This window comes from Myotis brandtii, unplaced genomic scaffold (assembly GCF_000412655.1).
Source record: "Myotis brandtii unplaced genomic scaffold, ASM41265v1 scaffold733, whole genome shotgun sequence".
In the NCBI taxonomy this organism is placed as follows: Eukaryota; Metazoa; Chordata; class Mammalia; order Chiroptera; family Vespertilionidae; genus Myotis; species Myotis brandtii.
In genome coordinates this window covers 1,808,079-1,819,066 of record NW_005370908.1, presented here as the reverse complement: position 1 = coordinate 1,819,066, position 10,988 = coordinate 1,808,079, and the positions used below count along the sequence as shown (strand labels likewise).

The window sequence follows — 10,988 nt, the reverse complement described above, 5'->3', positions numbered from 1 at the left end:
CTGGTTGCTCCAGCTCCGTGGCTGCCGGCCGCCATCTTGGTTGGGTTAATTTGCATATAGTCGCTCTGATTGCTGGTGGGTGTGGCTTAAGGTGTAGCAAAGGTATGGTCAATTTGCATGTTTCTCTTTTATTAGTGTAGATGAGGCCTTTAAGGAGGTAACTAAGGTTGAATGGGCTCATAAAGTTTGGTCCCTAATCCAAAAGGACTAAAGTCCTCATACTAAAAGAGACAACAGGTGCATTCATACACAGAGAAAAAGCCATGTGAAGATGCAGTGACAAGGCTGCTATCTTCAAGCCAAGAACAGAGACCTCAGAGAAAACCAAACCTGTTGACACCTTGATCTTGGACTTCTAGCCTCCAGAACTGAGAAGTAAATTTCTGTTGTTTAAGCCACCCAACCTATGGAATTTTGCTATGGCAGCCCTAGTGGATGTGTACATTATACACCACCATCTATGCCAGGTGCTGGAGGTACAGAAATAATTAAATCATGGCTTCTCCCCTGAGAAAGCCTCACTGGCTTGAAGTAACACTCTAGGACTCTGCCAGAAACAGAACCCAACCCTTGGTCTCCCCAAGTTACCTAAGTAACTTTGAACTAGGGTGTCAAGTAATTTGAACTTGCCTGGATGGCTGTCTAGTTTATATACATACACAGAGTCACTCCACCAGAAATAGACTAATGTTGACTTACCTAAGACCTCTTTTGTCCTGCTTTATTTTGTTTTCTTTTTTTATTCTGTTCTGCTCCATTTTCAGGGAGACATCAAGTCTCACTCTTTCCCAGAGGGGGAAAAAAAATCATCCTTGGCTTTTGGCAACTGCCATTTATTTCACAATCTCATCAAAGCCAACCAGTTCATTCTCAGAACTATTCACCCATTGAGTCTGGCATGATTACCTACATTCACAGTTAAGAACTTTGCGAGGAGGCAATTATGTAAAATGCTTGGATTAGAAGAAGGTGTGAGATGATTGTTCAGAAAGCCAACCAGAGCATTCAAGCATTTTGAGATTATTACACTAACTTTTGCATAAATTGGTGCTCCAGGGTGGAATTTGTATTGTCACTGGTTTGAAAGCAGTGCGTTTACTTTTTCATAGGAAATAATCTGTTATCCCCATTGGTTTTGCATGAATTTCCCTTGTTACAGGACACAGTGATGGTGTGCTGGTCAATGTGACTCAAAAATGTTAAAGCCAGACCTTCACTGCTCATTCTTTCTATTACCTATTTGTTTGATTTTGTGGTAGGGGGTAAGAAGGAGGGTGGAAATAGTTTCTTACCATTACTCTGGTTTTCCCTCTCCAAAATGAAAATAATATTCATAACCTCAATCCCACAGGAAAAAAAATTTCAGGGAAGTAGTTATACCATGAAATATTTTATAAATGTTAAATTATACTTCAGTATCCCATAATGCAACTTGACATGTCCACCTTTCTTCCCTTAAAAAGACCAATTCACCTCTTTTAATATGCTGACTATGCTTAACAGTGATTAAATTTACAATTAAAAACTCAGAACCTGAATTATCTTACTTGAAAAGAAGAACAATTTGCTGACCTTCCTTAGAGGAATAGCTATTAAACTCAAGAATAAGTTCAAGAGATTCTACTTCTCTGGAAAACTTTAAAAGCCCACAAATTATCATGTATCTCAATGATTTTGCTGCAATCCTGCCCAAGGTCAAAGAGTCACATCCTTCTCAGAATCAACCCTATCATTTGATTGCAGATCTTCATTAACTAACGGTCCTGAGTTTTACCCAAGAGCTGAGTATCTCTATTAGACAAGCTTTTAAACCTGCCCACATTTCAATGACCTGGCCTAAACTCAAAAGAATTATTTTATCTAGACACCGTGTTGTTTGAGCAGTTTTTCAAGTATGGGAAAAATTTGCTTTATGTTTAATGCCTGGGGCTATTGACCTTGGCTTCGAGGATAATGTTGAAAGTAGCTTTTCATGATTAGACTGGAACTTGAGCAAATCGTAGATTTATTGGCAATTCATAGGTGAATCTAACCGTGGGGAGAAGTGTTTGTATTCATAAAATAGCACTCCAGGAGAAAAATGGCAGGAATTTTAGATGTCGAGACATTAGTTAAAAGGTGCAGTGCTTGCCCAGCACCATGGGGCTCAGTGTGAGCAGATGGCGCCATGCCATTGTCTGAGTGACAGTGCAGAAGGGATGATGACCAAGGGGCTCGCAGTTCGCTCGGGAGTTTCCTCCCACAACCTGCAGCTGAAATGGGGCCACGCTGCCTCCATAGCGCACAAGCCGCCTCTCCTGTAGCTTACATTTGCCTTCAAAACAGCATTCTCTGCTTTTAAACCTCTTGACGCAGGTGTGATTCGTGTTACTAGTAGCATGACTGTAGCTCTTCCTGTAGATGCCTTCTCTCCATGGGATACTGGAACACTCATATTAACTCCTGACTTAAAATGCCTCACCTGATTTTCAGGTATCCTTTAAATATATATATATATTCAGAGAGGAAGGGAGAGGGAGAGAGAGATAGAAACATCAATGATGAAAGAGAATCATTGATCAGCTGCCTCCTACATGCCCCACACTGAGGATCAATCCCACAACCTAGGCATGTGCCCTGACCGGGAATCAAGCCATGACCTCCTGGTTTATAGGTTGATGCTCAACCACCGAGCCACACCAGTGAATTGTGAATTAAAAAGCAAGGTCCTGGGACTCAGAGACATGGATACAAATCCTTGTGCTGTCTCTTGGTTGTATGATCTTGGACAAACCATCTACTTTCCAGAGCCCCAGTTGCAAATGTGAATGAATACACAGTCTGGCTGTGGCACAAATTAAAAAGTAAAATAATGGTTGTGAAAGCACCCAGTTTAGTATGAAGTAAGTACTCTAATTTCTTTTCCTTCTATTAGAGAACAGTTGCTCACCTAACCCCAATAAGAAGTGGCTTATTTTCCCTGTATCTGCTTGTGAAAATGAAATGTTTTTGGCAAATAACCCTTCACTTAAAAGATCTATTCTGAGACAGGAAAATATGGCTCACAAACTATACTCACAATGCTTAACTCAAGTAGCTGGATATAATTTTAGAAGAAGACTAGAGTGGAATGCATATCAATATGAAGGCCCTGTGGTACTATTTCTGCCATGAGGTTTTTTGTTTTTTTTTCATAATGTAAGCCAGGCTTCTGAAATGCAATTCCCAGAGCAAGAGAGAGGTGCCAAAGCAATCACATTTATGGTAAATCCAGAAGAGGAAGATCTCTGTGGGTATCATTTCAAGGAAAGGTCTCTGTCAACAGTCATTGGGCACCAATGGAATGGAGCAATTAGAGATGGAATGGACCTGTTCAAGCAAACATGGCATGGGGGCCATGAGGCAGAATCTTAAAAAGTGAAACATCCTGTAAGGATAATGAAAGCCTTGCCAGTGCTTTGTATTTATATACCGCTTTTAATTTCTAAAAGCAGTTGAAAAAAATGTTAAGTCTCAAATGAGTTAGGCCAGGACTTATCTATAACTAGAGGCATGAAATTCATGCATGGGTAGGGTCCCCAGGCCTGGCCGGTGATCAGGGCCATTCGGGGCCTTCCAGCTGCCAGCCGGGGCCTCCCTTCCCCCGGCTGCCAGCTGCCAGGGTTGGGGGGGGGGGGGCCTTCCTTCATTCCGCGTCACCCCCTGGTGGTCAGCTCACGTCATAGCAAGTGATCGAACTCCTGGTCTCCCTGTCCAACTCCTGAGGGGACACTTTGCATATTAGCCTTTTATTATATAGGATTTTCTCCTCAAGTCTCCCCATCCCAAAAATGTTGGTTCTTTTTCCATTCTACTTTTCCCCTGTATTTGTCTTTTCCATCACTATCAAGCTTCTAGAAAGAGAAGCTTCCATTCGTGTATTCTAACGCTCACCTCCCAGTTGTCCTCAGTCCACTTAGCCTCTGTCTTCTGCCTTCATTCACCACACCGCAGACATTGTCCTTGAAAAGGCCACTGATAACTTCCTAGCTGCCAGCCCCTCCAACTTGACCACTCTTTGGAATTTGACACTGTTGACCCCTCACACACTATCTGAACCTCTTCTCTCCAGCTTCTTTCTCATTCCCCTCTTACTTTCCCTTTCTTTTTCCTAGCTCCTTTCTTTGTCCACTCCCCAAAGAAAGCATTCCTCAGGATTCGAATCAATCTTCCTCATACTCTTTGCTTGTGTGATATCACATCTTCCTCTGACTTCGGTTATTACTCAGATGTGGTCACATCAATCGGAGTCTTGTCAGGAGATAGAAATCACATCAGAGAAATTTTAATGTAAAGAAAATTGTTAACTAAGAAAAGGATTTTTAAAAGACTCTGAAGAGTACAGAGGCAACCACTTCAGAAAGCAGGAACCACCATTAGGGATGAGAGAATGTGAGCAAGACAGGAGCTCAGAAACTTAAAGGGCTTTCCCTCCCTTCTCCCACCAAGGTGAGGTTCAGGCCTCATTTCATATTGTGTGATACATTGTTAAGGCAGCCTAGCAAACAAATATATGCACGTGCAAAAGAATGAGGTTGGAACTTTACCTTATAACATCTACAAATTTTAATTCAAAAAGGTCCGAAGTCCTAGACATTACAAAATTCTTAGAATAAAACATAGGGAAAATCTTCATGACATTGGATTTTGTAATGGTTTCTTACATATGGCAGCAAAAACAGGCAACAAAAGAAAAAAACATAAATTGAACTTGATTAAAATAAAAATTTTTGTGTTTCAAGACACTGTAAAACAGAATGGAAAGGCAACCTACAAAATAGGAGAAAATATTTGCAACTATATATCTGATAAGGGATTAATACCAGAATATATGAAGAACTCCTACAATTCAACAACAGCACAAAACAAACACCCAAATTCAAAAAATGGGCAAAGAACTTGAAAAAAATTTTCCCATAGAAGACATACAAATACTCAGTAAACACACGAAAAGATATTCAATGGCATTAGTCATTAGAGAAATGTAAATCAAAACTATAACGAGATACCAATTCACACCCCCTCACATGGTTATTATAAAAAAACAGAAAACAAGTGTTAGCACGGATGAGAAGAAATTGGAACCAATGTACATTGCTGGTCAGTATATAAAATGGTGCATGTAGCCTCTATGGAAACACTAAGGCGGTTCCTCAAAAGATAAACATAGAATTACCATATCACCCAGCAATTTCATATCTAGGCATTTGAACAAAAGAACTGAAAACAAGTTGTATGCTAATGTTTACAATATCATCATTCACAATAGCCAAAAAGAGGAAACAACTCAAATGACCGTCAATGGATGAATGGAAAACCAAATGTGACTGATAGATGGAAATAGAGATAGATACAGAGATATACATAGAGATACAAATATTACATACAATAAAATTATTATTCAGCCTGAAAAAGGAACAAAGTTCTGATAGATACTACAATATGGATAGACCTTAAAACATTACATTAAGTGAAAAAAGGATGGCACACAAGGTGGACAAACATATCTGGGTACACTTATCTAGATACCTAGAATAAGCAAATTCATAGAGCCGGTAGATTGGAGGTTACCGGGAGTGAGGTAAGTGGGGAAGTTATTGCTTACTGGTTATGGAGTTGCTGTTTTGGGTGATTAAAACATCCTGAAAATAGATAGTGGTGGTGGTTACACAGAATTTTGAATGTACTCAATGTGATTTAATTTTACACTTAAAAATGGTTAAAATGGCAAAATTCACATTACATATATTTTATTGCAATTTATTTAAAAGCCCACGAGGTAATGTTGAAGGTGTGTGAGACTGGAAAGGAGAGGAAAGGAGTGGGACATTTAGGATTGAGGGCCAGCATCAATAGAGTTCGATAGTGGATCAGGGGAGAATATCGGTATACCAGCTGACATCGAAGTTGCCCGACTGAGATCTTGAGTAGCTGCTTATGAGATTATCAAGATTAACAGGTGATCCAGACTGATAAAAAAAGTCTGGAGTTACAGGCCACCGCTTGTTCAGTTGTGGTCTCTCAGTATGTGAAGGTCTTTATGAGACATTTTATAGTTTAATAGAAATGTGATCTATGACATTACCCCATTTACCAATATAATTGCTTCAGCTGAAAAAAAATGAGCAAACAAACAAATAAGTAGTAGCTAACATTTGCTGACCACCTACAGTGTACCAGATAGGGTGCAAACACTTTGTATACATCAGTTTAATCTTCACAACCACCCTTCAAGGCATGATTGTCCTCATTTTATAAACCCTATGCTGGGCCATTCCAAGTTGAGCCATTCCCTACAAAATGTCTTGCACTGTCCAGTCTCCATATGTAGGTACATTTCGGACCCCTAATGCTGCCATGTCGTTCTGTCATTTCACTCTCCAGACTCAGTTCTGCTCGTCCTCCAGAGCCCCTTCCAAAGTCATCAGTTCTACAAAGTGTTCCAAGCTGACTCGATCAGAACTGATCATTTCATCTTCAGTTCTCACCTAGCACTTAGCACTTAGTAAGCTAAGAAAATGCCTCCCGAGTGGTGTCTCCCCACTAGGACTCCGGGCTCCTTAAGAGCTGAAGCGCTTTTTCCTTGTCTTTGAAGCTCCATCCGTACATCTCAAAGTGCCTTTTGTTCAGGAGCACTCCTTAAGTGTGGACTTCTTATCAATGGACAAACTGAGCTTTGAAAGGGAGTGCATGGCTCAGATTATAGGGAAACTCACTGGTGCCTGGTCCCCACTCAGTTCTCTCTCCCTGCTACACTCACATCTTCTTTCTGTCCAGCTCTGCACATCGATGCGCATTCGGAAATCAACTTCAGTCCATAGAAGGGAAGCATCTTGGTTCCTTTTGCAGCATTAAAACTTCATGGCCAGAAATATTAGGAGCCTCAAACCTTCCTTCCCCTCTCGAATATCCTCTCTGAACCAAAGCTTACACAAAGGAGACCAATTCTTTCTTTTTCACTATCTACCCAGTACCTAGCATAGTGCCTAGGACATAGAAAATACTTAATAAATATTTGTTGAATGTATCATGAACCCACTACTTCTGAGTTAAAAGACCCCAAGGGTTCGGCCTGTGTGGCTCAGTGGTTGAGCAGCAACCCAATGAACAAGGAGGTCGTGGTTCGATTCCCACTAGGGAGCTTGCAGGAGGCAGCCCCTCGATGATTCTCTCTCATCATTGATGCTTCTAATTCTCTCCCTCTCCCTTCCTCTCTCCGAAATCAATAAAGACTTTTTTTTAAAAGACCCCATGGCTATCAGGGAATTAGCAAACAATGCTCTCTCATTTGTTAAACTGAGGCTTGTCTTTCTAACAACCAATTGAATTACTTATCACCTACTAGCTACCTTGACATTTATATCACACTAGAGGCCCAATGCACAAAATTCACGCAAGGGTAGGCCTTCCTTCCCCTGGCTGCTGGCACCGGCTTCCCTCTGGCACCTGGGACCCGGGCTTCCTTCTGGCCCTGGCTTTGTCCGGAAGGACATCTGGAATCACGTCCGGAATGACGTCTGGTCTAATTAGCATATTACTATTTTATTATTATAGATAGCCCTTCTCTTGTACCTCTTTCAGAAAACCTCCTGTGTTGGGGAGAAGAAAAAAAAAACACCCACAGTGACAGTGTTTAAGCTGAGCCTGACTTCTCTTGCATACCTAAGAAATCCTTTGCCCTCTGCCAGGCCTTCTCCTAATCCTCACCAAAGGAGATTATCTCTGTAATCCTGCCACACATCCTGATTCCTTTTCCCCCCATTTGTCTCCCACTTCCCTCCCATTCCTAGTGAAGCACTACCTTACTTCCCAATCATGTTCAGTCTCTCTCAAGAGAGACACAGTTTTAATGATGCCAAGTCCTGATCAAAGAAATAAAGGCTGAAAAGGATCTATCCTGTCACAGATCTAGTCAGCTCTGTGTCTGAGACTGTGTGTGTGTGTGTGTGGTGTGTGTGTGTGTGTGCGTGTGTGTGTGAACTGTTCTCCCTTCAGCCACAGATACCAAACCTGCGTTGAAAAGTACACATCGTTTCTAAATGTTCTGGTCTACATCTTTTTAACACTTTATTCAGGTGAGTAAACATGTATTAGAATCAGTTCTATTGGAATTTTTTCCACCTGTTTATTATGCTGGAGTTGAATTTGTGAGCAAGAGGAGAGGATGTCAGTGTGTGCTGAAGAGTTGGAAAGAAAAAGAAAAGGGAGAGAAGCAAACGAGGAGTGCCTGATATTCATTCATCCGGTGGCCAAGACTGGAGCCTGTGTTGAACGATCAGCATTTCCTCTCTGGCACCACTGGGTTCTGGAATTCACACAGATGTAGACAATTACGCCTTTGAAACTTGGCTTCCAGAGAGGTTTATCCCATTGTCTACACAGGTGCCAATCGAGTGAGAATTTAGAAAATGGGCCTCCTCCATTCCTGCCAAGCCCTTCCGAGTCACAGCATTTAGAAACAGAACACGGCTCCCTGGGAGGCGTCGGAGTGAATCCAGGGGCAGATTTGGCCAAGCTGCTAGTCGGTGTCGCTGGCTCCTGTGTGTCCTTTTCTCCCCCACATCCCTTCTCCAAGACCAGAGCCCCTCCCATGAGTGAGCACCAGGCCAGCCCCCAGAGGGGAGCAGACTTCCTCCCCTGTGGCCAAGCCGCCATAGCCTGTCAATAGCTGCTTTTTCCCAAAATGCTGTTCAGAGCTCCTGGGCGCAAGTGGAGGACACAATCGTGCCCTGAAGATGTCTTTGGCAGCAATGAATGCAGGTTCTCTAAGAAGAGTGTCTGTGAGTTAAATGGCCCAGGAATGAAAAGACCGCCCTGCCAGGGCTCCTGTCAGGCGGCTGCCAGGTTAGGCGGCTGGAGAAACCGACACCTGCACGCAGATAAGGAGATCAAACGGGAGCTTCACAGAGCGGCCAGGCTCCAGACAGAGAGAGCAGCATCAAACTGTTGACCTTCTGGGTGTTTCTATTTCACCAACGAAACTCTGGCTCACCAAGGCATTGCTTTGACAAAAAGCGCATTTTAAGGTTGGATTCCCAAATCCCATGGTAAAGCTCCTCCCTGGTGCTTGTTGGGAGAAGGTGGAGAAAAAGTAAAAGAAGGGAGAGTGAGTCACAGGCACTTGGACACAGCCAAGTCCACTCCCTGTCTCCCAGGATTTCCCATGCTAAGTGGAGGGATGCGATTAGTTTGCAAAGGGTGGGAGGCAAGCATTTTCCCTCATTCAGGGTTCAAATTTGGAGTCTCTGCATTCCAGGGAAATGAATGCAAAGGTACTTGTATGTATTTACTCACAGTTCATTTGTTTTCGGGGAAAGGGTCCATAGCCTTCCTTGGATTCTCAGAGAGGTCTGTAGGCCAAACTAGGTTAAGAACCATTGCCCCTGCCCTAGCCGGTTTGGCTCAGTGGATAGAGCATCAGCCTGCGGACTGAAAGGTCCCGGGTTTGATTCGGGTCCAGGGCACATGCTCAGGTTGCGGGCTTGATCCCCAGGAGGGGGCATGCAGGAGGCAGCCAGTTGATGATTCTCTCTCATCATTGATGTTTCTCTTTCTCCCTCTCCCTTCCTCTCTGAAATCAATAAAAATACATTTAAAAAAAAAAGAACCGTTGCCCCTACATTATTTCACATTCGCTTTTATCAGGGACAGAGACCCAGAAAGTAGAGCTCCACCAGTACACAATGAACCCAAGCTGTGGCCAAATTCCCTGAATAAGGAAAGTGGTACCCACCACACTGACTCCCTCCTGAATGACATCACACCAGCCTCCACTCCTAAAGCAAGTGAGGTGTGAAATAGCCCTCTCCACCACCACCTCATCCAGCATCATTTATTCCTCTCATGTCACCCAGTATATTTCCTTACAACCTTTTCTCCGCCTCACTGCCCCACCCAAGTAGAATAGGCCCAGGGCAGGCATCTTCGGTCGTGGGCACAGTCCTTACCTTCTCTACTCGTTCTGGCCAAAAGAACCTTGACTAAGCTGATCAGCGGAGTACATCCTGTTCCTCTTCCTATTCTTCACAGCATCTAAAGGGATTATTTTAATCCAGGACTATACAAAGGCATAAAAAGGATTCAGCTCTTTGAGCTTATCCATGCCTGCATACCTAAATAACAACTATAAACAATATCTAACTCTGTGACTCCAGGATGTGGTTCTGCTGGGAACAGAACTGGTGAGATCTTCAGGCAGGAAGATTGGACAAAGGGATGTGTCTATGTCCAAACTCTCTGATCCTGTTTCTGCTTTTGACACTTTTCATAGTCCGCCCTTTTCCCACCACTAACAATTCAGTTCCTTCTATCAGTGTCAATATAATAATTGTAAAGAACTATCAGTTATCAGTCTTTTTTTTATTCTGCAACTTGTCACAGGTCAGACTTTACGTAGAGAATCTTTGTCCAGTATAGTATTGCACCAATAATGCTCTTTGCTACTTTGCTAATGCTGTCGGGTGACAGGTTACATTTGTCAGCCAGGTATAGGTATAGACCAAGACCACCCCAGGCAAACTACAATGTCAAGGTCGCCTTGTCCTGCCCAGAACCATACAGTGCTCAGCGATTCACTCTCTTTCACCTCACACTTTACCTGCATCACCTGCCTCATTGGGGATCTCACCCCCAGCTAGGGTGCAAATGGTAGAAGATGCTTTTGAGCAAGAAGATAACAGATTCCTAACTGAATTCCTAACCTCCTGAAGAAGAAATATCTCCCATTTTAGAAAAGTCATGAACTCTACAGTGCTCCCTGTGTTGCATGTCACACATTCTTTTACTGGAGTCAGCCACAGCTTGCTCTTCAACCTTCTCATGTCATTTTACATGTAGACTGGACCATGTTATTTTTACTTCCCTGTTTTCTCCATAAATTGCACCTAAATTTAAAGCATCATTCAATAATCATGAAATCTCTCTCTCTTTCTCTCTCTCACTCTCTCTCTCTCTCTCTCTCTCTCTCTCTC

General features: G+C 42.7%; 1 protein-coding gene across 1 annotated transcript in view; it reads left to right on the top strand.

Moving 5' to 3' along the window:
* GALNTL6 (polypeptide N-acetylgalactosaminyltransferase-like 6) overlaps nucleotides 1–10,988 on the top strand; it is a 612,339-nt gene that overhangs the window by 569,036 nt on the left and 32,315 nt on the right. The gene's annotated exons all lie outside the window — the stretch shown is intronic.